Source organism: Eptesicus fuscus, chromosome 12 (assembly GCF_027574615.1).
Source record: "Eptesicus fuscus isolate TK198812 chromosome 12, DD_ASM_mEF_20220401, whole genome shotgun sequence".
Classification (NCBI taxonomy): Eukaryota; Metazoa; Chordata; class Mammalia; order Chiroptera; family Vespertilionidae; genus Eptesicus; species Eptesicus fuscus.
The window spans coordinates 23030067-23056098 of record NC_072484.1 but is presented as its reverse complement, the minus strand read 5'-3'; the positions used below and the strand labels follow the sequence as shown (position 1 = coordinate 23056098).

Sequence of the window (26032 nt, the reverse complement as noted above, 5' to 3'; positions counted from 1 at the left end):
CACAGGGCCCAGCGATGAGGTGGCTGCATTGGCAGCGGCCCCTGTGACTGACAGCATGCTGGTCATCTGTGGAGCCCTCTCAGCCAGCCACCCTTGCTCTGGCCCTTGCCCTCGCCCTTGCTGCTGGCTGATCCCGGTGCAGCCTCCTGGCCCAGAAGGTGCCCGGGGGTAGCCTCCATGGTGGGCCAGATTGACATCCTCCTGGCTGCGCCACGTGGGTTTGCGGATCTGCACAGACCTCCAGTGCGTGCAGTCTCTCTCCCCCCATTGGGTGTGAACATCCCCCAGCACGCTGTCACCCATGTGCGCCTGCAACAGTCCCGGACCAAGGTATGCGCACGGTCCCCCCAACCCTCCCCTGCACTTCCTTCAACCTTGGCATGCCTACGTCCCCCACATGAGGTGCGCATGTCCCCTTCAGCATGCTCACGTCCTTTGGAGCGTTTCTGGGTGCTTGGGGTGGGCGCCTGTGATATGACAGTGAGAGGGCGGAGTGGTGATGCTCTGTTCCCACGGAGGCCAGTGTGGTGGCGAGATCACCTCCGTGGGGCTAATGCAGGTGCTGAGGTGGAAGCAGGTGTGGACAGACCCACCTGGTGGGCGCCGGGCAGCCCTCGCTGAGATGCCTTTGGTCAGCGTTGGAGATCGGGAACCCAGAGGAGGCGAGGAGGTCCGTCCTCTCAGTGAAACGGTGGGAGAGCCGGGGAGCCTGCAGAGGAGGAACGTGCACTGGGGGTGCCAGCGCCCATGAGCGAAGGCCATCCTGACTGAGCCTTGCTCCTGTCGGGCAGCGGGTGACAGGACGTGCTTTTCCGAGTTAATGAGAGAAAACATTGATTCTCCTGCTGCCGGCAAAGGTGAAAAGCGGAGTGGGGAGTGAGCGAGGTTTCCTGTGTGGGGGTTCCAAACCCGCCATTGGTTCCTTTCACTGCTAACTAGAGATATACAGGGTGTCCCCCCAAAATGTATATACACTTTGAATACCTACTAATTCCAATAGGTTTAAGTATGAAAAGAAAGAAACAACAATGAAGCTGTCATCTGTTAAAAGTGCGGGCATAAACCGGCAGTCGGACATCCCCCAAGGGGTCCCGGATTGGAGAGGGTGCAGGCCGGGCTGAGCCTCTAGTAGATTATAAGAGATGTTATATACCAGGTATATAAATAAGGGTTCTGAGTTGCAAACAATAAAATTCAAAATTAATATCATGAGAACTCAGTGAAGAGAGACTTTCAAAGAGGTAGAAGTGGAAAAATATGACACACGATGCTGAGATATTAAGTGAAATGAGGATTGAAGTTGCACCACTGGATTTACCAGTTACCAAAGCTCTGTTCACACAGGAAGAAAATATTCTGTAGAATAATAATTTTTATGTGTGGGCCACACATCAGTAGCATCAACATCATCCAGAAACTTGTTAGAAATGTAAAATCTTGAGCTTGATCTAAACATGCTGAGTCAGAAACTCAGGGATGGAACCCCTCAATATATATTTCAGAACCCCTCAACATGGATCCCAATGGAAGCTAAGTTTAGGAATCACTGCTGGAGTGTACTACAAACAAGGACTCTTGTGGTTTCAGGATTGGTAGAAGTAGGGCAGAAAAAGTAGATTGCCCTTTTGAGAAGTGTGACATGAAAAAAAAAGAAGAAAAAGAAAAGATGGAATTCAGGGGAAGAGATGTGATTATGAAAGCATAATAACCTATCATACATTTTACTTGATAGCTTTTAATTTTCCTAATGGTGTTTTTTATTCACCAAGGTTTTAACTTTTTACATAGGCAAATCTTTTGAATGTTTGTGATTATTTTTCATTGCAAAGCTATTCACATATATACCCCTATTTTCTATTACTTGGACATTTTTTTCTTTCTTTTGTTCTACATTTAAAAAAAATACATCTGGATTTTATTTCAGCGAATCCTGGGAAGAATGCCTCTAAAGTAATATATTCTTCCCCCAATAGCCAGTTCTCTTTCTTTCTTTCAAAACTGAATTTATTGGGGTGACATTGGTTAATAAAATTATATAGCTTTCCTGGGTACAATTATTTTTTTTAATTTATCTTTATTGTTGAAAATATTACAGATGTCCCCATTTTCTCCCCAATCCCCCTTTCCACACTGTACCCACCCCCACACCCCTCAGGCCTTCATTACACTATTGTCTGTGTCTATGGGTTATGCATATATGGGTATAAGTTATTTGGGTACAATTCTATAATACATCATCTGCATATTGTTTTGTGTGTTCAGCACCCCAAGTCAAGTCTCCTTTCATCAACATTTATCCCTCCTTTATCCTCTCCTACCTATACCCCCTCTCTTTTCCTTTGGTAATCACCATATTGTTTTCTATGAGGTGTTTTGTTTTGTTTTTTTTTTGCTTAATCCCTTCACCTTTTTCACCCAACTCCCCATTGACAGCTGTCAGTGTTCTGTATCTAAGAGTTCGTTTCTATTTTATTTGTTAGTTTATTTTGTTCATTAGATTCCACATATAAGTTAAATGATTTTGTATTTGTCTTTTTCCGACTGGCTTATTTCACTCAGCATAATACTTGAAGGTCCACCCATGTTGTCCCAAAGGTAAGATTTCCTTCCTTTTTATGGCTGGGTGGTATTCATTGCTTACATGTATTACAGCTTTTTTATCCACTCATCTACTGATAGACACTTGGGCTGCTTCCAAATCTTGACTATTGTAAATAATACTGCAAAAGATGCTATATGTAACTAATCATCAGAGAAATGCAAATTAAAACCACACATGTCAGAATGGCTACCATCAATAAATCCACAAGCAAGTGGGGGTGAGGGTGTAGAGAAAAGGGAATCCTCATGCACTGTTGGTGTAGAAAGCAGTATGGAATTACCTCAAAAAATTAAAAATGGAACTGCCTTATGATCCAGCGATTCCACGTTTGAGAATTTATCCAAAGAAACCTGAACACTAATTTGAAAGAATAGCCAGTTTTCTAAAGGTTGTTATTGACTACCTCTTACTCAATATTATGAGCCACTTCCTTTATTAGATATTAAGGTCTTATGCTCTCTGCATGTCTTTTAATGCATTAGACAATTGCATTGTCTTCTTCTGAGCAGAGGTACCACAGTATTAACTCCTATTAAGTTTATGACCAGTTAAATTTTAAGTTGTTTTCAAACCAATTCCATCAAGTGGGGTCTCCCTTATTCAATTCATAAATTATTTGGACATCAATGTAGATATAGATTATAACCATAAGTATATAATGTAAATATAATTTTGTAATTATAAATATATTTGAGCACAATTTTAGGCTAAGAATAAAAATCAACTTTAGGTCAGAGCTTCTTAGACAAAGGCCCAGGCCCCATCCAACTTTGAGGAAACTGTACTTCTGCATTCTAAATTAGCTCTTCAGATGATTTTGTTACACACCAAAGTCTGTAACACTGCTCTTGATGCTTTCAGATTTTAATTTATTTTTTTATTCACATACATACTTGAATGGAGTTGGAGTAGTGAGACTAGTGCTCCAATCACTTAAGTCCCAGACACACTCACATAGAGACAACCATATATACAATGAAAGATGCTTCATGGACTGAATTATCAAAAGAGAGAATCAATTCTTTACTTTCCCTTGGTGTAGCTGTCCTGAGTAATTCCAATGTTATTTTTCCAATTTGAAATAACTAAGACTCATGATCATATGAATGCTTTGAAGCAACTGGCTTGCAATTGTTTCTCATGAACTTGCAACATTGTAAGATGGGTACAATTTGAACATGGTTCTGTTTTTAAAATCTGTGAATTAAAAATTGCCTTAAATGTAGGATATGAGTTCTATTTGTACTGATATTCCAGTGAGTGGCACAGTGCTTATCTTTTAATGCATGTTCATGAAACCTGTGTGCATTGTGAATGGGTGCCAATATTTACTGTACCACGTATGCATGCTATATTTGATTTAAAATTATATATTTTTATTCTTTGCTAAAGATCAACATTTTCTTTAATTTCCTTCAAAACCTATATTCCATGAGATGGAGTTTTTATTAAATTTATTGGGGTGACATTAATAAAGTTATATAGGTATCCATTGTACAATTCTATGAGAAATCATCTGTATATTGCATTGAGTGTCAAATATTCATGCTAAGCGAAACAAGTCAGACAGAAAAATCAAGAACCATATGATTTTATTTATATGTGGGATATAAAACTGAAAGCAACAAATGAACAAATAAAAACAACAAACAAAAACTCACAGGCACAGACAGCAGTATGATGGTAATCAGAGGGAAGAAGGGTGGAGGGTAGTAAAGGTGGTCAAACATGGTGGCAGAAGATTTGACTGAGAATTTTTTAAATTTTACTTTTTTGTTTAACTCTAGTTGGTATAGAATCCTGTATTGATTATATTAGTTTCAGATGTACAATATAGTGATTCATCATTATTATACCTTACAATGTGATAACCCCACTAATTTTAGTAATCATCTATCACCATACAAACTTACCATTAAATTCCTCTTCCCCTTTTCACCTTGACCACAAACCCCTCCCTTCTGGTAAACATCCCTTTGATCTCTGTTTCTGGTCTATTTTTGTTTTGTTTGTTTTACTTTTGTTTTTAGATTTCATATATAAGTGAAACAATATAGTATTTGTCTTTCTCTGTATACTTCCCTTGGCATAACATCCATCCATGCTGTCGCAAATGACCAGACCTTATTATTTTTTATTGCTGCCTAATATTCCATTGTGTATACATACCACATTTTCTTTATCCATTTGTCTAACAATGGGCAACTAGGTAACTTCCATATCTTGGCTGTTGTAAATAATGCTGCAAAGAACGTAGAGGAATTTATATCTTTTCCAATTAGTGTTCTAGTTTTCTTTGTATAAATACCCAGAAATGGAATTGCTAAGTCATATCTTATATCTATTTTTAATTTTTTAAAGGAAACTTCATACTGTTTTCCATAGGGGCTGCATTAGTTTGCAGTCCCACCCACAGTGCATAAGGGCTCCCTTTCCTCCACATCCTAGCTAACATGTTGTTTGTTGACTTTTTGATAATAGCCATTCTGACTTGGTGTAAAGTGGTATCTCATCATGGTTTTGATGTGCATTTCCCTGATGATTAGTGATGTTAAGCATCTTTTCAATGACTGATGGCCATCTGTATGTCTTCTTTGGAAAAAAAGTCTTTTTATGTCCTCTGCCCATTTATCAATTGATTGTTTACTTTTTTGTTATTAAGTTTTATGAGTTTCTTACATATTTTGGATACCAATCCCTTATTGGATATATCATTTACGAATATATTCTCCCAGTTAGAAGGTTCCTTTTTGTTTTGTTGCAGATTTCCTTTGCTTCTCAGAAGCCTTTTTGTTTGACATAGTGCTATTTGTTTATTTTTTTCTCCCTTAGTTGAGGGGACATGTCCACAGAGATATTAGACTAATGCCAGATAATTTACTTCCTGTGTTTTATTCCAGGTGTTTTATGATTTCAAGTCTTACATGGAAATCTTTAATCCATTTTGAATGTATTTTTGTATGTAGTGCAAGAGAGTGGTCCAGTTTTTTGCTTTTTTGGGTTGTTTTTTGTTTGTTTGTTTTGCAGGTATCTGTCCAGTTTTCCTAGCACCACTTGTTAAAGAGACTCTCATCACTCCAGTGTATATTTTTACTTTTTTTTTGGTCATAGATTAGTTGACCATATAAGCAAGGGCTTATTTCTGGACTCTTTTTTTCTGTTCCATTGATCTGTGTGTATGTTTTGTGCCAATATCCTATTTTGATTATTATAATTTGTAGTATAGTTTGAGATCAGGGAGCATAATACCTCCCACTTCTTTTTTTCTCAAGATATCTTTGACTATTTTAGGATTATTTGTTCTAGTTCTGAGAAGAATGATCTTGGTATTTTGATAGGGATTTTCTTAACTCTGTAAATGGTTATGTGTAGTATGGTCATGTTAACAAATTAATCTTTCATGTTCATGAGCATGATACATTCTTCCATTTATTTGTGCCCTCTTCAATGTCTTATAGTTTTCAGAGTAGAGGTCTTTCACCTCGTTGGTTAAGTTTATTTCGAAGTATTTTATTCTTTTTGATGAAACTGTGAATGGTTTTCTTCATTTTCTTTCTGATTGTTTGTTATTAGTGTACAGGAATGCAACAGATTCCTGGATATTAATTTTGTATCCTGCTACTTTAGTGAATTCTTTTATTCATTCTATTAATTTTGGGTGGATTCTTTAGGGTTTTCTATAGGTAATATCATGTTATCTGCAAATATTGAGAGTTTTAGTTCTTCATGGGAAAAAATTATCTGCTATGGAAAGACCTTGGATTTTCAGATTGGCTAATTCCTTCAAAATGTTTCTTAGGAGTTAATCTCTTAGCAAAACTTAAACATATTTGTCCAAATATTTTATTTTATCCTCTAGTAGTTTTAAACCAAATATATTTTAAAGGAAAATTAATCCATCTGTTTCTGACTTCTCTATACGACACAAATACAATTGCCATTTTAAAGAACTATTTAATAGCCATGGATTCTTTTGAGCAACTTTTGAATGAGAAAGTTAAAAAGACCCTTGAACCAAGGATTGATAATAAATAAAGCATAAATATTAAGGTCTGTATTTTGAATCTTAGAAACTAAGGTATTGTTAACATCTAAGCAAGAGGTAGGAACATGGGGGAGGAGATGGGAAACCCCCTTTATCCAGCTTCCTGAGAACGCCTAAGCATTGTTTCATCTTTGTATATGGTATTGATAGTAGATATTTTAAAATGGCGCTGTGCCCAGTCACAACATTAAGTTTCTTTTCTTATCTTTAGTTTTCAAAGAAAGCATTTCTTTCTTTCTCCACCTTTTTTTTGGGGGGGGATGAATTTCACAATAGAATCTTCTAGGAAGTTACCTCCCTCTCCCCCCCACCGCAGCACCTCCTAGCCCTCCTAAACCCACCACCAAGAGAGAAAGGGATTGGGTCAGATATCAGAAATTACCTAAAAACGGAAATTCAAAAACTGTAAGTTCACATTGAGGAAGAAGATAAAAGAGCAGACAAACGTCTTATCTTTCTAAAGTACTAGATTTCCAAAGTCCTTGCCCATAAACTCTCTCATTAGAGTGGCTCTGGCAATGACTAGTGATGTGTTGTTCAACTGGTAGAGTGCTTCAATGGGAATTGAAAGAATCTTGTAGCACCTGGCCCATCATCACATATAGTTACATTTGGCAACTCATATAACCAGCTATAAAGTCAAAGATAAACACACTACAATATAAAATAAAAAATCCAATGTACATGCTTTGGGCTGATATCTCAGTTGCTTAGAACATTGTCCTGATATGCCAAAGTTGTGGGTTCAGTCCCTAGTCAGGGCACATACAAGAAGCAACCAATGAATACATACATAAGTGGAACAACAAATGTCTTTCTCTCTCTCCCCCCACCCCATCTCTCTCTTCCTCTATGTCTCTCTCTCTCTTTGTCTCTCCTTTCTCCCCCGCCCCCCGCTAAAAATCATTACATAAGAATCCAATGTACATTCATCAATGGAGCACTGTTATATGTCTCTTTCCTATTTGTACGTATATTAGATATATATTCCTTTATTATAGTGATGTTGTGTTAATAAGCATTAAATTAATGAATCATGGATTTATGAACCCACTCTAATAAAATCATCACACGTTTTCTGAATCAAAAAATCAAAATTTTATCCATATTAACAAATACTTCATTGATTACTGGCACCTTTTTAAGCTCTAAAATTACTATTATTTGTAATCAGTTTACATATAATTTCAGATATTTGCGCTTCCTATATTATACCGATGAGATTCCTACTATGTGTTGTGATGAGTTTTTGGTGAATGAAAATATTTTTGTACTTGCTAGATTGGAATCTTTCCTTGGAGCCCCAAAATAACAGTCAACTCTCCCAGCCTCACTGAATACCTGTGACATGTTGAAGAGTTCAATATGCAGTATGGTCATTTCCTTGTTCTAATGGTCACTTTGTAAATAAAATCACTTAGCTGAGAAGGCCATTGAAAATATACATAACTCTTAATAAAGCTAGAAAAAACATAAAACATCAAACAGCAAAAAAGATATGACCCACATAATAGAGTAGTTGTCATGAGATCAGTCTTTAAAATACTCACTATTCCTGATGTACTACACTTGCAGGAAATGTTTGGTGGACTGATACATATCACTTCATGGCTGTTTTTTAAGTAAAAAAAAAGTTATTATTTTTAATAAAAAAGTAACCAATGATGAGAACTCAGTGAAAAGGGAAGAAAGTCATGGATAGAGTTGTAGCCTTTACTTGAAAGCAGTTGTGATGTATGAAATCAGGGCCAATTACCCACTATCTAGCTCTCTCTGTGGAAGCATATGCATACTTCTGCAGCTAGTCAGATCCAAACTTCAAATATTTAAATAATCCCAAAGCCATAATCCTTTCTTGCCATTAATAAACACAGATGTTATTGAGTTATCTCAGCAATGATAGGCCTTTGGGTAACTGGAATAAACTGGGTAGACTATAAGATGGAATTTAAAAATTAAAACATCTAGTTTGGTATATTTGTAAGAGGCACATTTTCTAACAACTGTTTATTTTTTGTTAGCACTTCTTGCATTTTTAATTATAGGATAGGACAAGACTTGATAATCATAAAAGGCTTGCTTTCTGATGCAAATAAAAACTGCAATGAGATATCACCTCACACCTGTCAGAAAGGCTACTTTCTTTTCTTTTTTTTTAATTTTTTAATTTTTTTAAATTTCTTTATTGATTAAGGTATCACATATTTGTCCTCATCCCCCCATTCCCATCCCACACTCCTCCCCACACATGCCCCCACCCCCATGTTGTCCTTAACAGCTGGTTAGGCTCATATGCTTGCACACAAGTCCTTTGGTTGATCTCTCCCCTTTACCCCCACTCTCCCCTACCCTCCCTCTGAGGCCCGACAGTCTGATCCATGCCTCCTTGTTTCTGGGTCTGTTCTTGTTCATCAGTCTATGTTGTTCATTATTTCCCCTAGATGAGTGAGATCATGTGCTATTAGAAATACACTTATAAGAACTGAAAATGAGACAAGCAATAATGGTTATGGTGACAGGCAAATGAATCAGTCTGTAGTGAGTTTCTTTCTGGGCCAACAGTTCTTTTGAGACCCAATTTCAATGTCCAACAGTTCCTTATGTGTACATGTCAGCACTGATATTACAGTTCTGGATGGTGGACAAATGGTGGTAATGCAGGTCCGACTCTCTCTGGTTTGGTCCTGGGCAACCTGCAGTGATGCACAGCTGCTAACTGCTAGTATGGGAAGGCCACATCAGCGTCTTCCGTCTCTGGACTGCTTCTCTTCTGTCTACTTTCAATAAATCAACAAACAACAAGTGCTGGTGAGGATGTGGAGAAAAGGGAACCCTTGTACACCATTGGTGGGCATGCAGACTAGTGCAGCCATTATGCAAAACAGTATGAAGTTTCCTCAAAAAAACTAAAAATGAAACTACCCTTTTTAAAAATATATATTTTATTGATTTTTTTACAGAGAGGAAGGGAGAGGGATAGAGAGTTAGAAACATCAATGAGAGAGAAACATCAATCAGCTGCCTCCTGCACACCTCCTACTGGGGATGTGCCCATAACTAAGGTACATGCCCTTGACTGGAATCGAACCTGGGACCTTTCAGTCTGCAGGCCGACGCTCTATCCACTGAGCCAAACTGGTTAGGGCTGAAACTATCTTTTGACTCAGTGATCCCACTTCTGGGAATATATCCTAAGAATCCAGAAACACTAATCAGAAAGAATATATGATATCCTATGTTAATAGCAGCATTATTTACAACTAGAGGCCCGGTGTACAAAATTCATGCATGGGTGGGTGGGTGTACCTCAGCCCAGGCTGCACCCTCTCCAATCTGGGACTGCTGGCTCCCAACCACTCGCCTGCCAGCCTGCCTGATTGCCCCTAACCACTCCCCTGCCAGCCTGATTGACGCCTAACTGCTCCCCTGCCGGTCTGATTGCCCTTAACTGCCCTCTCCTGCCGGCCTGGTCACCCCTAACTGCCCTCCCCTGCAGGCCTGGTCACCCCTGGTCACCCCTAAACTGCCTTCCCCTGCAGTCCTGGTCACCCCAACTGCCCTCCCTGCTGGCCTGGTTGCCCCCAACTTCCCTTCCCTGCAGGCCTGGACCCCACCCAACTGCCCTCCCCTGCAGGCCTTGTCACTCCCAACTGCCCTTCCCTGCAGGCCTGGTCCCCCCCAACTGTTCTCCCCTGCAGGCCTGGTCACTCCCAACTGCCCTCACCTGCAGGCCTGGTTGCCCCCAGCTTCCCTCCCTTGCAGGGGCACCCATATTTTCCTTATTTTGCCCCCTGATCCCAATCAGACCTGGTCCCCCCACCCAACAACCTTCCCCTACAGGCCTGGTTGCCCCCAACTGCCCTCCCTTGCAGGCCTGGTCCCTCCCAACTACCCTCCCCTGCTGGATTGATCGCCCACAACTGCCCTCCCCTGCAGGCCCGGTCACCCCTAACTGCCCTCCCCTCCAGGCCTGGTCCCCCTCAACTGACCTCCCCTACAGGCCTTCTTGTGGTGGCCATCTTGTGTTCACATGGGGGCGGCCATCTTTGACCACATGGGGGCAGCCATCTTGTGTGTTCAGTGATGGTCAATTTGCATATTACCTCTTTATTATATAGGATAGCAAAGATCTGGAAACAGCCCAAGTGCCCATCAGCAGATGAGTGGATAAAAAACTGTGATATTTTTACATAATGGAATTCTATCTATACCAATGAAAGGGTAATATGCTAATTAGACCAGATAGACCAGACATCTTTTGGACGTCCTTATGGACAAAATCACAGTGGCAGGGGCTGAGGCAGAGGTGGTTAGGGGCGATCAGGCCAGCAGGGGAGAGCAGTTAGGGGCAATTAGGCCAGTAGGAGAGCAGTTAAGGGCATCAGGCAGGCAGGGGACCAGTTAGGGGCATGAGGCAGGCATGCAGAGTGGTTAGGGGCAATCATATAGGCAGGCAGAGTGGTTAGGGGCAATCAGGCAGGCAGGCAGAGGAGGTTAGGGATAATCAGGCAGGCAGGCAGAGTGGTTAGGGGTGATCAGGCAGGCAGGCAGATGAGCAGTTATGAGCCAGCGGTCCCAGATTGGGCCTAAACCAGCAATTGAGCATCCCCCTAGGGGTCCCAGATTGGAGAGGGTGCAGGCTGGGCTGAGGGACCACCTCCCATGCGCAAATTTTGTGCACTCAGCCTCTAGTGTGGCTATAAAAAAGAAGTGACTTTTACACTTTGCAACAGAATGGATGGACCTGGAAAGTATTATGCTACAGTGAAATAAGCCAGTCTGAAAAGACAAATGCCATATGATCTCACTAATATGTGGAATCTAATGAACAGAATAAATTGATGAACAAAATGGAACCAGAAGCATAGTTACATGGAACAGACTGGCCAGTATCCAAGGGGATGGGGGAAGGGTATGTGAATTCGTGCACCGAGCCTCTAGTTAAATCATAAGCTTCAAAGTGGGTCATAGTCAGTTTTTCAGGGTTAACATTAATATATCAGGCATTTCAAGACATGTAATTAAATTCAATTAACATTTCCATACGCTAATACTATTAGGAAACCAGAAGACCATATCTAGGCACATTTTTTGTATAATGACTAGAGGCCCAGTGCACAATTTTGTGCACCAGTGGGGTCCCTCAGGCTGGCTTGCAGGATTGGGCTGAAACCAGCTCTCTGACATCGTCTGAGGGGTCTCGGATTGCAAGAGGGCACAGGCCAGGCTGAGGGATCCCACTGATCAGAGCCAGGGAGGGACGCAGGAGGTGGGCCAGCTGGGAAGGGACTACAGAGGGCTCCAGGGTGTGTCCGGCCTGTCTCGCTCAGTCCCAATCGGGAAGACCCCAGCAGCAAGCTCACCTACAGTTCAGAGCATCTGTCCCCTGGTGGTCAGTGCACGACGTAACGACTGATCAACTAGTCAACTGTCTTCCCCCTGGTGGTCAGTGCATGTCGTAGCAAGCAATTGAGCGGCCTTAGCATATCATTAGCATATTACACTTCGATTGGTTGAATGGCCAACTGGACAATCGGACACTTAACATATCAGGCTTTTATTATATAGGATAACAAAGAAAAATTAGTTAACTTTCTCAATTTTTTTGATTCTGTATTAGCTATAAGGTGATCTTTAGTCTTTATTTCCCACCAAATTAGAGAAAAATTATGCTTAAGAAAAGTGAGATAGTTTTTTGGGGAATTTTTTAAAAACCTCACCTGAGAATACGTTATTTACTTACTCTAGAGAGAGAGGAAGTGAGAGAGAGAGAGAAAGAGAGAAAGATTAATGTGAGCGAGAAACATCTATTACCTGCTTCCAGTACACAGCCTGACCTGGGATCAAATCAGTAGCCTGGGTATGTGCCCTGACCTGGATTCAAACCTGAGACCCTTCAGTACTCAGGACAATGCTCTTACCAAATGAGCCGCACTGGCTAGGGCAGTGAGATAGTTATGCATTCTGGTTTTAGACCATTAGGTTTGTGTGTTAACTTCTCTTTTTTAAAATGAGGTGTCAGTTCTGCAGTATACAAGCAGAGTGGATGAATGGATGTTCTGCCCTTCAGTGTGGTTTTAGGGGCACCCATATTTCCCTTATTCTAAAATTCATTCCTGCCATTATTCTGTACTTAATGTTGAGGCATTCTAACCCTTGAAGGGTAGATTATATTCAAGGAGTAGATGTATCCTGCCCATTGGAGAATATTTAAAATGTCATCTGTTCTTTGTAAAGGATAACACAAAACCCAGTGGTCCACTCATCATTCTTGCTGGTTTATTTTATTTTTAAATGCCTGTGTTTTTTTAAATATATTTTATTGATTTTTTACAGAGATGAAGGGAGAGGGATAGAGAGTTAGAAATTGATGAGAGAGAAACATCAATCAGCTGTCTCCTGCACACCCGCTACTGGGGATGTGCCCTGCAACCAAGGTACATGCCCTTGACCGGAATCGAACCTGGGACCCTTCAGTCTTCAGGCTGACACTCTATCCTCTGAGCCAAACCAGTTAGGGCCTTGCTGGTATATATATATTAGAGAAATATGATAATTAACTGAGATGCCGTAATGAGTTGACCGGACAGGAGGAGGTTGCGCATGCAGCAACGGGGGCTGGGTGGCAGGGGCCTCCATGTGTCTGCGCTGGGGTAGGGCCTGGTCAGCAGTGGCCGAGGCTGCTTCAAGGGCCAGAGAGGGAGGCAGGGCCCAGAGAGCCAGGCAGGGCTGGACTGGCGACTCCATGGTGGGCGGCGCAGCCAGACCCGTCCCCAGGTGGGTGTGGCTTTGCAGCTTGACAGCAGACAGCAGGGCCTGGTTGGCCATAGCTGTGGTGACCCGCGAGCAGGCAAGCAGGCCCGCAGGCAGCACTCAGCAGGGCTTACTTGGCCATCACAGGACAACCCGAGAGCAGGCAAGTGCAGCCTACAGGCAGCACCCAGCAGGGCCTGACTGGCTGTCACCACGGTGACCTGGGAGCAGGCAAGAGTGGCCCTCAGATAGCACCCAGCAGGGCCTGCTTGCCCATCTCCGTGGTGTGGAGCAGGCAGGCCCCGCTGAGAGCAGAGAACCATGGGGAGCGGGCCTAAGCCATCAGTAGGACATCCCCTGAGGGCTCCCGGATTGGAGAGGGTGAAGGTCGGGCTGAAGGGACCCCCCCCCCCCCCCCCGTGCATGAATTTCATGCACCGGTCCTTGCTGGTTTATTTTATTATATTAAAAAGACAAATACCATCTGTGGAGCCCAGAGTCTACAGCACACATGTCAGGTGAGTTTTGATCAAAAGTAGGTAGCTGAGAATGAGCTTGTCTCTTCATTAGGCCATGTCTTGGTCAGTTCTCATGGCTGCTTGAGTTATGTCTCTCAAACAAACAAAAAAGGATACTTGAAGATAAACTGAGGATTGGGCCCATTGGCTTTGTAATGTTTCTAAAATCTGGCTTTAGGCTCCAACATCCAATCTAAAATTGTTAATTTTCTGAAAGATAAGTTTATCTGAATAGCTAATAATATAACATTTATTTATTGCTTACTGTGTTTGGGATATGTGTTCAAGCCAGTGTATATGTATTGTTTTTTAAAGCCTGACAATAATCATCTGAGGTTATTGTTTTACAGATGAGAAAACTGAGGCATAGAAAGTTTAAGTAACTTTGTAAAAGTCATAAAATTAGTGGGTGATCTAGACAATAATTTGAAGAAGATCTACCTGACTCATTATAATAAAAAAACAATAATCCATTAGAGCAGCCATCTTCTTTATATCTATTAAAGTGCCCTGTGCAGTTTGCCACTGATAAATGTTTATTCAGTTCAGTGGAGGGGACTTCCCTACATTGGCGTGACTTGCCCCACAAATGCAAAGTACAGCAGAACATTAAGATGCCTTTCACGGAGAATGAACACTGCATTAATTAAGACTAAACTGAAATCCCATCATGTTTTCTTTTAGTTAGTCCAATAGTTAAGGCCAAAATGCTTTATGACACTAAATAGCACATGCCTTCATGTCTTTTTCAATGCATAGTTTTTAGTTATATGATTCCCGATAAAACTACAGGTAAGGTGTATTTTTGGTATTGGGATCATTTGAGAAGTTTTGCCTGGTAAATCCCTGGAACTTTATATTTTCTAAGGCATCCATGTGAAAACGAGGGCCATCCTAAGCAATATGAGATATCTGGCTACATTCTGATAACTGTATTTTCCACTGTAACTAATTCCAATTTACTTGCCAACAACTTCAGACATCAGCTGAACACTTGCTGGAGGGGAAAGGATTTGAGGGTGGAGATGTGTTTTAAAGAATATTGAATAAAATTAGTTTTTAGGCTTGGGGGAAAAAAAGCCTTGCTCTCGGGATATGCTTATGCTGCAGCAGGACTGATTTAGTACAAGTTTTGTAAGCGACTCTCTTTTCTATGTCCATTCAATTTGAAGGTTTCTGGGTAAAATCTATGGAAGGAAATTCATGCAGGAAAGAGGGTGGAGATGGGAAAAAAAAAGAGTTCAGACTTAAGTCACAGTCTATGGATAAGAAGGAATTTGAATATTAATATACAACCTTGAGAATTAAATTCTCTGTCCAGTAATCTTAAGAGCTGGCAGCTGGCTAGGGGCTGATAAGGAATGCAGGGGGGTGGGTAGGTCCTGGGAGGAACCAGTTCCCAAGGAAGGCTCTCATCCCTGGCTGGCATTAGAAAGAATTACAAAGCATGATTCAGAATCTAATTTTGTCAGCTGGTGATTGGCTCCCACAAGGCTCTGGCCTCACAATGTGTTCTATTAAGTAATGGGAATTGAGCTGTACGCTTTTTCTCTGCTTCGTGCCTCCCACCCCATTTTCCCTCACAGTGCTTCCCATGTCTCCATCACAAACTTAGGTGTACTTGCTGACATGTACATTCCAAAAGATATTTTTAAATGTCTTCACAATGCACAGGCACTAAACACAGAGAAAAGCGCCAGCAGCACGTTGATTTTTAATTTTTTTTTTTTTTTTTTTTTACTTTTGGGCTGCATTGAAAATAAGAGCATTATCTTGGCAGGATGGGCACAACCAGATGGGAAAAGAGACAGTTTATATAGAGCCCGTCCATTTCCTAACCCTTATGTGGTGGCAGTGAGCAGGAGAGGCTTTTATCATGGGTGAAGAGTAAACCTCCATGCAGAAATACCAAATAAACACACAGTGTGAGAAATCATTTGGTTTATGTTAACTTCACAGAAAGGGAACTGAATGAAAATTGACCCTCCAATGCACTTTTTTTTTTTTGTAGTCAAATGCCAGATACCTGTTGAAACATCTGTTTATCTTCTACAATGCAATTATGTCATCAATGATGAAACTCATTTTAAAGGTAGTCATTTGCACATCTACAAAAAGGTGGCATTATATGTTCAGAGGACATGCAATATGGATTTTATTATCCTCTTACGTAAGCTGACAGAAGTCAGTTCCTCAAAGAATTATGTAACAGGAACATTTTCCCCTCCATTTTAAGATCTGAGAACTTTGTTATTCTTTCTGCTTTCCAGAACACACAAAAATATAATTAATGAGTGAGGGTGATGTGTTCATTGGACAGAAAATTGTAAGCTCAATAAACATTTCTAAGAATATTTTTTCTTAAAATTAAATCACAGGATCCATTCCTTCTCATTGGCACAATTTCCATAAAAGATAACTTAGAGACCCATCATAAGGAGTTGAACAGTTTTAGTTCTACGCTGCCCTTTCTTATCTTCAAGTTTTGCCTATTTCAGATAGAAAAAGCCAGCCTTTGTTTAAAGCCTCTTTTTAAGTAAAGGTCCTGCATAGGATATCAGAAGACCTGGACTCTATTTTTGTTCTGGCATGAACTAGCCATAACAATTTGAGTAAGTCAGTTTCTGGACCAATTTTCTCATTTGTAAGAATGAGGGAATTGGCTAGTTCAGAAGGCTAACACTCTTGGCTGGCAGCAGCTTCCAGATGTGTTTCCTATGGCAAGCAGAGTTTTTCAAAATCTTTATTTGAGTTCCTTAGACAGGGATTATCAGTTCACCACAGTCCTCACCACTCTTATTACTCTTTCTGTATGCTTGTAAGGACCTGTGTATCAGTTAGCTTTTGTCATGTAACAAGCAACCCCAGAATGTCATGGTTTAAAGATACAACTATTTACTTAGCTTAGCATTCTAGGGTCAGTAATTTGGTGGGCTTAGTTGGGCAGTTAGTTGCCTGGTCTCACTTACTCATCTGTAGTCAATTGCCATATTTAGCAAGGTGACTGTTTCTGAGGTTGGCTGGCTATCACCTGGGGCAATATGTATTCATGAGCCAACTCATCACCCAGCAGACTAACCTTAGCTTTCTCCCATGGCAGCCTCTGGGTTTTAAGGGCACAAGGATGGGAGCTTCAAGGCCTCTTTTGCCTTGGGTCTGGAACTTGTACAGTGTTGTTTTTGTTGTATTCTGTTATCCAAAGCAAGTAGGGAGGACAACTCAATGGGGAATAGGCTTCATCTCTTGAAGGGAGGACTGCAAAATATTTTGGCCATTTTTGCAATCCTCTAAAACTTGCCTGTAAACATTGAACCTGGCAAACTGTGGGCTGCATGGCCTTGAGTTCATTCTCAGATTAAAAATAAAACAAATAACAACCAAAACAAACAAAATGGACACTCCAACTTCTATACCAGGAGCATACTCACAAGTTATTCAAAGTAAAACTCACTTTAGAGTAGTATTGGCTAGTCCATATCCCATTGAACCACAAGTCCCCAGATGGCTGGGGATTTCTGCCCTTGGTGACCAGACATTTGTGCCACAAACTGCTGGCAGCTTCTAAACTTGGGTTATGCCCTCGTCATAATATGGAGCTACCATTCAAACATGGTCAGACTCGGGGGTGGGGATTCTGACTGAGACAACAACTGTGTCTCTGTATGTCCCTGAAGACAAAACAAAATCTGAATCACTTTAGAGGTTTGGAACTCAGTTTCTAGATGCCTTGCTTTGACTTTTTCCCAGAATGTTCACTTTGAAATAACGACTTGGGGAAATTTCCTTCAGATTGGAGAGCTGACTCACCATCTTTCATGCACAACGTGGAATGAAGGAAAGACTTCAATTCTAAAATATAAGTGTTGTAGACCACATCTTAAAGCACAGATTTGACATGCTGTGGGTTCAGTCCTAACCTTTATGTGTCTATGTAAAGTTATAAAGATAGATAATGCCACATACAATGCTCATACAAGTTGAGCATGTATACTAACTTGAAAATATTGTTTCAGATACTGTAATGAATGGAAATACATCTAAGAAAATGTCCCTTCTCTCAATGTGACAGAAATCAGTCTGTGGTAGGAGTTGCTTGAGCTGTGAGTCCTTCTGAAGGAATTTTTCTTGACATGACTCACTCAGGAGGCCTAAACAGTCTTTCTCTGTCACAAGTATTTTAACTGAATCTAATAAATAGAGAAACGCCTTATTTCATCACTTACTTCTGAATCCACGATGGAAGATCTTCAGATAGGTCTTAGCTTACTGTTTTCCTATGAGGCGATGACAAGGCAAGACACCTGGGGAACGATGCCTCAGCCATAATAGTGAACTGAGTGCTGAACTTCCAGCTCATAGTGCAGCCTGCCCATTCCTCTTGGAAAGGAGCTGTGAATCTACATCTCCTTCTGCACTTGGTTAGTAGGAAGGGAGAAAGGCAATTAAGCTCCTCCAAAGGTTTGAGCTCATGAGATGTGAAACAGCGGATGCTTGGTGAGTAATAATTTCAGGAAAAAAATAAACAACTTAACCTTTGCACTCGGATGTCGAGTGTGACAGTTATTGAATGTATCAATAATTTGAAATATAAAAAAATCCAAATAAATAAGTTTGTATGAAAAGAAACTCCAAAAAAAAAAAGAAAAAAAGAAAGTAAAATCTGGGTTATTTAAAAACTTAAATCCCGAGTAGAATAAAAGAATCAAGAAAAAAGCAAGCGAGTGCAAAGGGTTAATAGAAAAAAAGCAGACAAAGAACATGAGAAGTAATACTCAGAAGAGTGAACTCTAGTGATCCACAAATGTTTGAAAATATGCTCACTCTGATCAGTAGTCAATGCAATGCAAATTAAAGTACAATAGGACTTTATATCTTTTATGCTGCCAACAATTAAAAACATTATCACCAAATATAGGTAGTCATGCAAACAATCTCTAGAGGGGAGGCCCAGGATATGTGTTTTGACAAACTTCCCACATGATTATGATGTATGTGAACCTCTGGGAACCATTAAAGTACTCTTGTATAGACCTCTGAATTGCAGGCTTTATGGAAAGCAAGTTGGCAAAACTTAATGAACTTAAAATACATATACCGGGCACTCCTAACTCTGAAGATCTTTCCCATCACTAGGAAAGAAGGAAGCACTAGGAAATAAATATATGTGGGCAAGGATGTTTACTGCAGCTTTGTCTTAAAGGTAAAAACCCAAGAAAAGATAAAGGCATGATAGATTATTGAATAAGTATATCCAATATTAGGAAAAAGAAAAATATATAAATTTGTTGTACATTAAGAGAGCTTTAAATAAAATTTTCCATGGAGAAGAGAAAGTTGTATAGGAATCTATCCATACAATCCAATTTTGGCAAGCAATAATAAAAATTGTAACTTTGTGATATGTTAGCAGAAGTGAAAGAAAAGAGAAGGCAAAGAAGATAGAAAAACAATACTAATAAGAAGACTGCCTAACATAAAAACAAAAACAAATAAATATAACAATGGGAAAACCACTCAGGACAAATTGGTGACTTGCCCAAAGCTAATAAGTGACAAAACCTAAATGGAAAGACAAATTCTGATTCCACGACTCCACATGATGTCTTATTCAAATGTTATGTCAAGGAAAAGGGTGTGCAATTCTGATCCAGTTATGTGCCTTTCATAGCATCTCACACATAATAGCCACTCATGAAACATTTATTTAAAGAATGGGGAAAGTAAGAAGAAATGCAAAAAATTTTCAAAAGGGCAGAGCAGAAATCTTGTGTTCATTTTACTCAGTTGTTAGAAAATCTTCCAAAAGTTCCATTTGTTGTATCAAATTCAAGCAACTTTGTTAAATATTAAAAATGCTCAAAAGCTAGCTTCAGCTTACCATCCTATGCTTATTCTTTGTCCTTTTTCACATGCCTCCTTTAGCCCATCTATTCCTGGTCTCACCAAATCTTCTTTTTCAGCCTTTTCCATGCCTTTCATTCGAAAGTTCTATTTCCCCCTTTGCTTTACTCTAGCCATCTTTCAAGGGCTAATTTATTTTCTCTCTCTCCCATAAAAATTTCTTGGAACAATTCTTAGATATTTTCCCATAGATTTACATTGTCTGTTTTTAACCTATGTTATCAAGCTTCTATGGTCAGACACTATACTATTAGCTGCTCTACCCACCCCATAGGACCTTCCTCAATACTTTGCATATAGCAGGAATTTCATAAATGTCTGTCCATGATTCAAGTTTTTGTTCTATGTCAACAGGCATATTTGCCACTTGTCAATGTCAGCCTTCGCATTGCTTGTTTGGATAGTGTCTGAAGCCCAGATGTCCTGAATGGAATTAATTATAGTCCCTCCATGATCCCATATCTTTCTATGTTTTCTGTCCCAGTTACTGATACCACCATTAATTTAACTGTCCAAACACAAACCTCCCATATTGGATCCCTTATTATTTTTACCTCCCACATTTAATTGGTTGCTAAGTTTAATTGATTTTTCCACTGCCACACACTGCCACTTAAAGTATTCCTTTCCTTCCATTCCCACTGCCAATGCCCTGGTTCATGTCCTCGTGCTCCCAGTCACAACCACAGCAGCTTCCTCACTGACCCTGCCAGCTTCTCCCTCACTAGGCCCTAATCACAAGGTCATTGGAGTTAACCTTGCAAGTGCCATTGCCCTTTTCAAAAAAACATTAAGAATAAAGAATGTGCCCTTATATGGCACTTTAAATCCTTTCCCATTGATTTGCCTCTTAACCTTTCTCTTACTTCTTCCCATATTGAGATTACATACCTCCTCACCTTTCCTAGTGATTCTCCCCCAATTTAAAATGTCTCCCCTCTTCTCCACTAATCTAAAATCCTTAGTCACTGGGTCACATAGGAAATGTTATTGTTAAAGGTTGAATTCAAGTGATTATTTTCTTTGTGGAGCTTGTTTCCATTTTGTCAATGAATATCAATGGGTCTTTCCTTTACACTCTCCACTTATTAATAAACCTCCATTGCAAAACATTAATTTTAATATTATAATTAGCTCTTTACATATCCTTCTCTTCTTACTTGATTGTGAGGTCTTCGAGAAGAGAGGCTGTGACAAACTCATCTGCAACTCTTACAGCATCCAGCCCATATGTTATCCATAGTAATTGCTCCTTAATTGTTTGATCAATATATGAAAGAATGAATGGTCTCTCTCATTTAATTGTGCAAAGGAATTGTTTGTACTAAATGCTTCACACTGTCCCATTTATTTCCTTAGCCAGCAATAGTAAGCAGTTATTTGTTTTCAATTTTTAATTTTATTAGGGTAATATATATATAACGGATGAAAAAATCATTATGGTCAATAAAGGAAAACACCAGTTCCCCATTCCTTAGTCATTTTGCCATTGTCAACTCTTTTAACTGTTTCTTCTGCTTTTTAGGTATATAGTCCCAAATTATATGTGTTTACTGAAATGTATTAGTTTATGGATTGTAGACATTATCTACTGAGTTGCAATTATGCTTGTTAGGTTAATATTTGGCTCTGTCCAGTACAGAAGACCATGATCTGAGGCCAAGCAACCAAGTTTTATATACACAGAGCCAGTTAATCTCAAAGGGATTGAGCCTGTGACTTGCCCTGTGTTAGCCCCAACTTAACTAACTTACTAACCAACACTCAACAAACTGATTTCTTTGTGTACCTGATTTGATCATTGGCTGAAGTGTTGGGGCTTTCTATAAAATTCACTGTAATGCTAGCTTGTCTACCTTGCTTTCAGTTGATGTTATGTTAAAACATTGACATAAGATTAATTTCTTATATTTTGATTTATTAAATGCAATAATCATGCATTAAAACTTACTCAAACACTATATGTGGTCATCATCCTTTACCTTGATGTCTTTACTTGTATAGATTTTTGTATAATGCCAGTGAAATTTCTAATTTGGGAATACAAATAACAAAGGAATAAAATCAATAGAACATAGTTACTTGTTAACAACTTCTCAGGAAGGCATTGTAGCAACATAATTATTAGGAAAAACTAAACATAAATTGCAGAGCAATTTAGTGCAACTCTAAGAGAAGGTTAGTATTTACCTTTCATCCTCTGGATACAACTTCATACCTCAAGGGGAAATGATATCAAACATAAGCTGTATATGTCCTAGACATGTTCATTTAGTCAGAAGAGGTCAATCAAAGGCTATGAGATGGCTCAAATGTTTTCTCCTTCTATATTGGCCAAGAATGTACAACAAAGATAGAGATAATTTTTAAAAAAAGAAAGAAAGAAAAATGTGGGAATCCCTGGTCACGTCCCGCGTGTTTCAGGGTTCCCGTTCAGGTCCAGTTTCTGGAGAAGGCCACAATCAAAATGAAGAGAAGCTAGAAAAGAATCAATTTGGGAAAATGGGGGCCAGGCGGGAGGCCACCTCTAGTGGGAGGACTGCTCAACTGCTCTGGCCTTTGCCATCCCTTTTATTGGGGTTCTGAGATACACCCATTACAACAAAAGACAATCAGCAAAAATTTACATAATTAACAGGTGAGAGATTCTTTAACTACCAATGTCTCAACTAAACTATGAGTGAATGGCTCTGACCATTCAGAGCTATTAAGGTTGACCAAAGCATTCCTTAAGGTTGACCAAAGCATTCAGATTCCCTTTTCATATTTAAGTTCCAATGTCTCAATGTTTGGTTTCCGGCAGAAAAAGCAGGTGTGGTCGAATCCTAGATGGTCTATGCTGAAGAACAAACAAGACTTAATTGTTAAAGTACAGAGCCAGATAACACTTCATATCACTCTGTGGTCAGATTATTAAGTGTGGTGTTGTCATCAGCAACATCATTACTGTGTCTGGGCCATGTGTGTGCAGGCCTTTTGGTGACTCAGAGTGATATCATCAGTGTGGGCCAGGGGGGGTACTGGCAAAAACAAAGACTCAACCTAACAGAAGGACCAAAAAAAGTTGGCTTTTGAGTCAACATTAATCTCTAAAGGATCTAAACTAGGAAATGACCAGAGTGTCTCCATAGCCAAAGTCAGGCAAGTAGAATTTTCATGAAAGTATGCAATTTTTATTAAATAAAGAGGCTTCTATGCAAACTTTAAATGGATAAAAAACAAATGTAATAAAATAGTATCTCATCTCCCACTTATTTTCAGAAGTCAATTTTTGGATGAAGTGATTTGTGGTTTTCTTCACAAGGTATGATTTTGAAGTGTGGTATTTTTCATCTGGCATGTTTTTGGCTATTAGCTTCTTCTATTAAACTGAATACAGGTAGACATTATTCAAAACAAGGATGGAGACTATTTGTTTTCTAGTAACAAAGCTTTACTTTAAATGTCTACTTTGCCTCATTTTTTTTTGTAGTGATGCAATAAAAAAAACTTTAGGATATTCATCAGCAGACTTTAAAGACTTACAAATATAGGAAGAGATTCAGATTCCTCAAGTCTTGAAGGTGCCTTACAAAAGAATGGGTTTTAAATAATGGACTTGTTTTTCTGATTCCTAAAACTATAATGGAAAGTTTTTTCCTTTCAGATTAGAAGCATTTAAACAAGTCTAAATCATTTTTTTCATGTAAAAATAAATCGCATTTCATAAAATGTACTGTTGTGTGTGTATGTAAGTTAAGTACATACAGAAAAGAGTTCATGACATGCCATTTATCATTAAGTAAATATTTTATTTTTTTGTGTTTCTCTTTTTATAATACATATTTCCATAAGATGACATGCCTGCATTTAGCCAGAACAAAATACTAATAATTCAGTCAATTTTGAATATTCCTTAAAAGGGAGGAAAGTAGGGGAAATCTGTAATACTGTCAACAATAAAAAAATAAAATACATGACATAAAAATAAACTGAGTAACACCTATAAGAATCCTTGCCACATGTTCAAATGGAAAAAGAGTAAAAAGATGCTCTACTAGAAAATAACAGACAATTCTTATTTGTACCTGAATCACAGAAAAAAGTATTAATTTGACTCATATATTGGGATTTCCTCTATACTAAATAAATGACTTTAGTCTTGTCACCATATCAACAATGATAATTTATTTTCCTATTTTTGTCTCTAAATAACGTTTTAAATATTTATTTTGATGTCTGAAATGATATGATATTGAATGCTGAGTTATAAATTAAGAGACCAGCATTGGGGCTCCAACTTGGCCATGGATTTGCTGTGTGGTTTTAGATCTAATCATGTCATCTCTTTAGGCTTAAGTATAAGCACCTAGAGGAAGCTACAGGGGGGTGGAATAGTATAGTAATGGTGTCTAAGGTTCCCTTTGGCTTTTGCATTAGGGAAACTTGGTATGCATTTACCTTGACTATCAGAAATTTGCTCTGGACCTATCTTAGAACATTATTCTGTTAAGAAAAGACTTATCTTATTCTCCTTCCCTCAGAGTGAAACTGTTTTCAAATTCACTTGTAGCTGGGAATGAAGAGCTCACCCCACAGGGGCATATGTTTTCTATTTGGAAAACAGATCTGCGGAGGCCATTCTGATCAGGCTTGTACACCTTCTTTTGAACTTGATGGCTCAGTAAACAAAACAATATCTCCAAACTATTCCAAACACCAGCATGAGCTGCCATCCTTGAGAAGTTAGTGTGTGAATCTCTCTTTCCTTTTTGCTTTTATTGGAAGTGACATATAGTGTTTCTGCATCAAATTAAATCTGGCCTACGTGGAGCTCTTTTACACAGAAAATGCGAGAACATGGGTTGTTGGCAGATACATGGTAAATATAGAAGCTCTGATGGTGTTTGGGTGCTATGAGCTTATTCATTGCCCCAGACCAGCAATGAGTACATTATTCACAAGTGGTGAGGCCATGATGAAATTGTACAATTTCTCCAATATTTGTGGTATTAAAAAGTATACTACTCACCCTGCCAGTTTTATTTATGTCTACATATCTATTTGATTGTGCTAACTTTTAGGGACTACTTTACTTCTTTCCATTCCCTCTTTTTTTTTTTTTTTTTTTTTCAGCTACTATGGAAAGGATTGGCTCATTGGTCTGGATGGAGCAAGGAATGATGAGAGTCAATCTTGAGCCTGAAATGTATCCTGGGGTCTGGGGAAAATGGGGTTTGAAAGAATTCTGAACTCCATTGGGTATATTCAGCAATTTAAGTGAAACTATACTAACCTCATAAATTAGCAGAACATGAACTAGAAGACAAGTTAGTTCTTTATGTGGCAATAGACTTATTACCCTGGCACTGACAACATGACTAGTTGTGCTTTGTTCAAAACTTAGTAAACAATGTATGACATTAGAAGTTGAAGCATTAACTTACTTTCGGTTTATAGCTTTGAGTCCCTATGAGTTATCCTCACAACTTCTTAGGTTACATTTCCTGTTTACTGAGATTTGACATACATTCAATTGGAAATTATTAAGGCCCACTATACACCAGGCACTTTGCTAGATGTTGGGGATACACATATAGCTTAAAATTTATTAGAATTCTAGGTGTAATAGATTTTTAGATGTTACTCATCATCTGTTGGTTTTCAGATAATAATTAGCCTCCGAGATTCTATGTGGGGGACATTCTGATGATTTCACTGTTATATTCAGAGAGAGAACTCTGAGTTCTTGGCATACATGGATCCATTCCACACTTTGAGAATTGGGTGAGGTCCTCTGGAATGTTCTAGGAACCCAGTATTGACATTTGCTAATGAATACAGCATTCAATTCTTCTTGTAAGTCTTAAGGGCAATGGTTTCTATGTCTTTTCACCTGTGAGTAATGAAGAAGCAATTTTGATGAAAAAAACAACAACACACAAATAAAGCAAAAACAAATTTTCCTGCACATGGTCTTGTGGTTGTTTTTGAAAAGTACAAGAGAAGATCTAGATGGATGTACTCCGAGTTGGCAGTGCATAGAAAGTTCTTGGATCCAGTTTGGAGGTAATCAGGTGACTGGAAACACCATGCTTTATAGAATGCAAGGCCAATTTCTTTCTTAAGTTGGTTTTAAGTTGTATACTTCTGTATATATATTCACTTCACCTCAACTTAAAAGTTTACTGACATGCCCTGGCCGGTGTGGCTCAGTTGGTTAGGTGTTGTCCC

General features: G+C 39.3%; 1 long non-coding RNA gene across 1 annotated transcript; it reads left to right on the top strand.

Moving 5' to 3' along the window:
- Positions 1-18214: 18214 nt before the first annotated feature.
- LOC129150875 (uncharacterized) lies at positions 18215-25860 on the top strand. The gene is made up of 3 exons (XR_008557654.1): positions 18215-18412; positions 23081-23123; positions 24935-25860. It is a non-coding gene; the product is annotated as an uncharacterized LOC129150875 (long non-coding RNA).
- Positions 25861-26032: the final 172 nt, after the last annotated feature.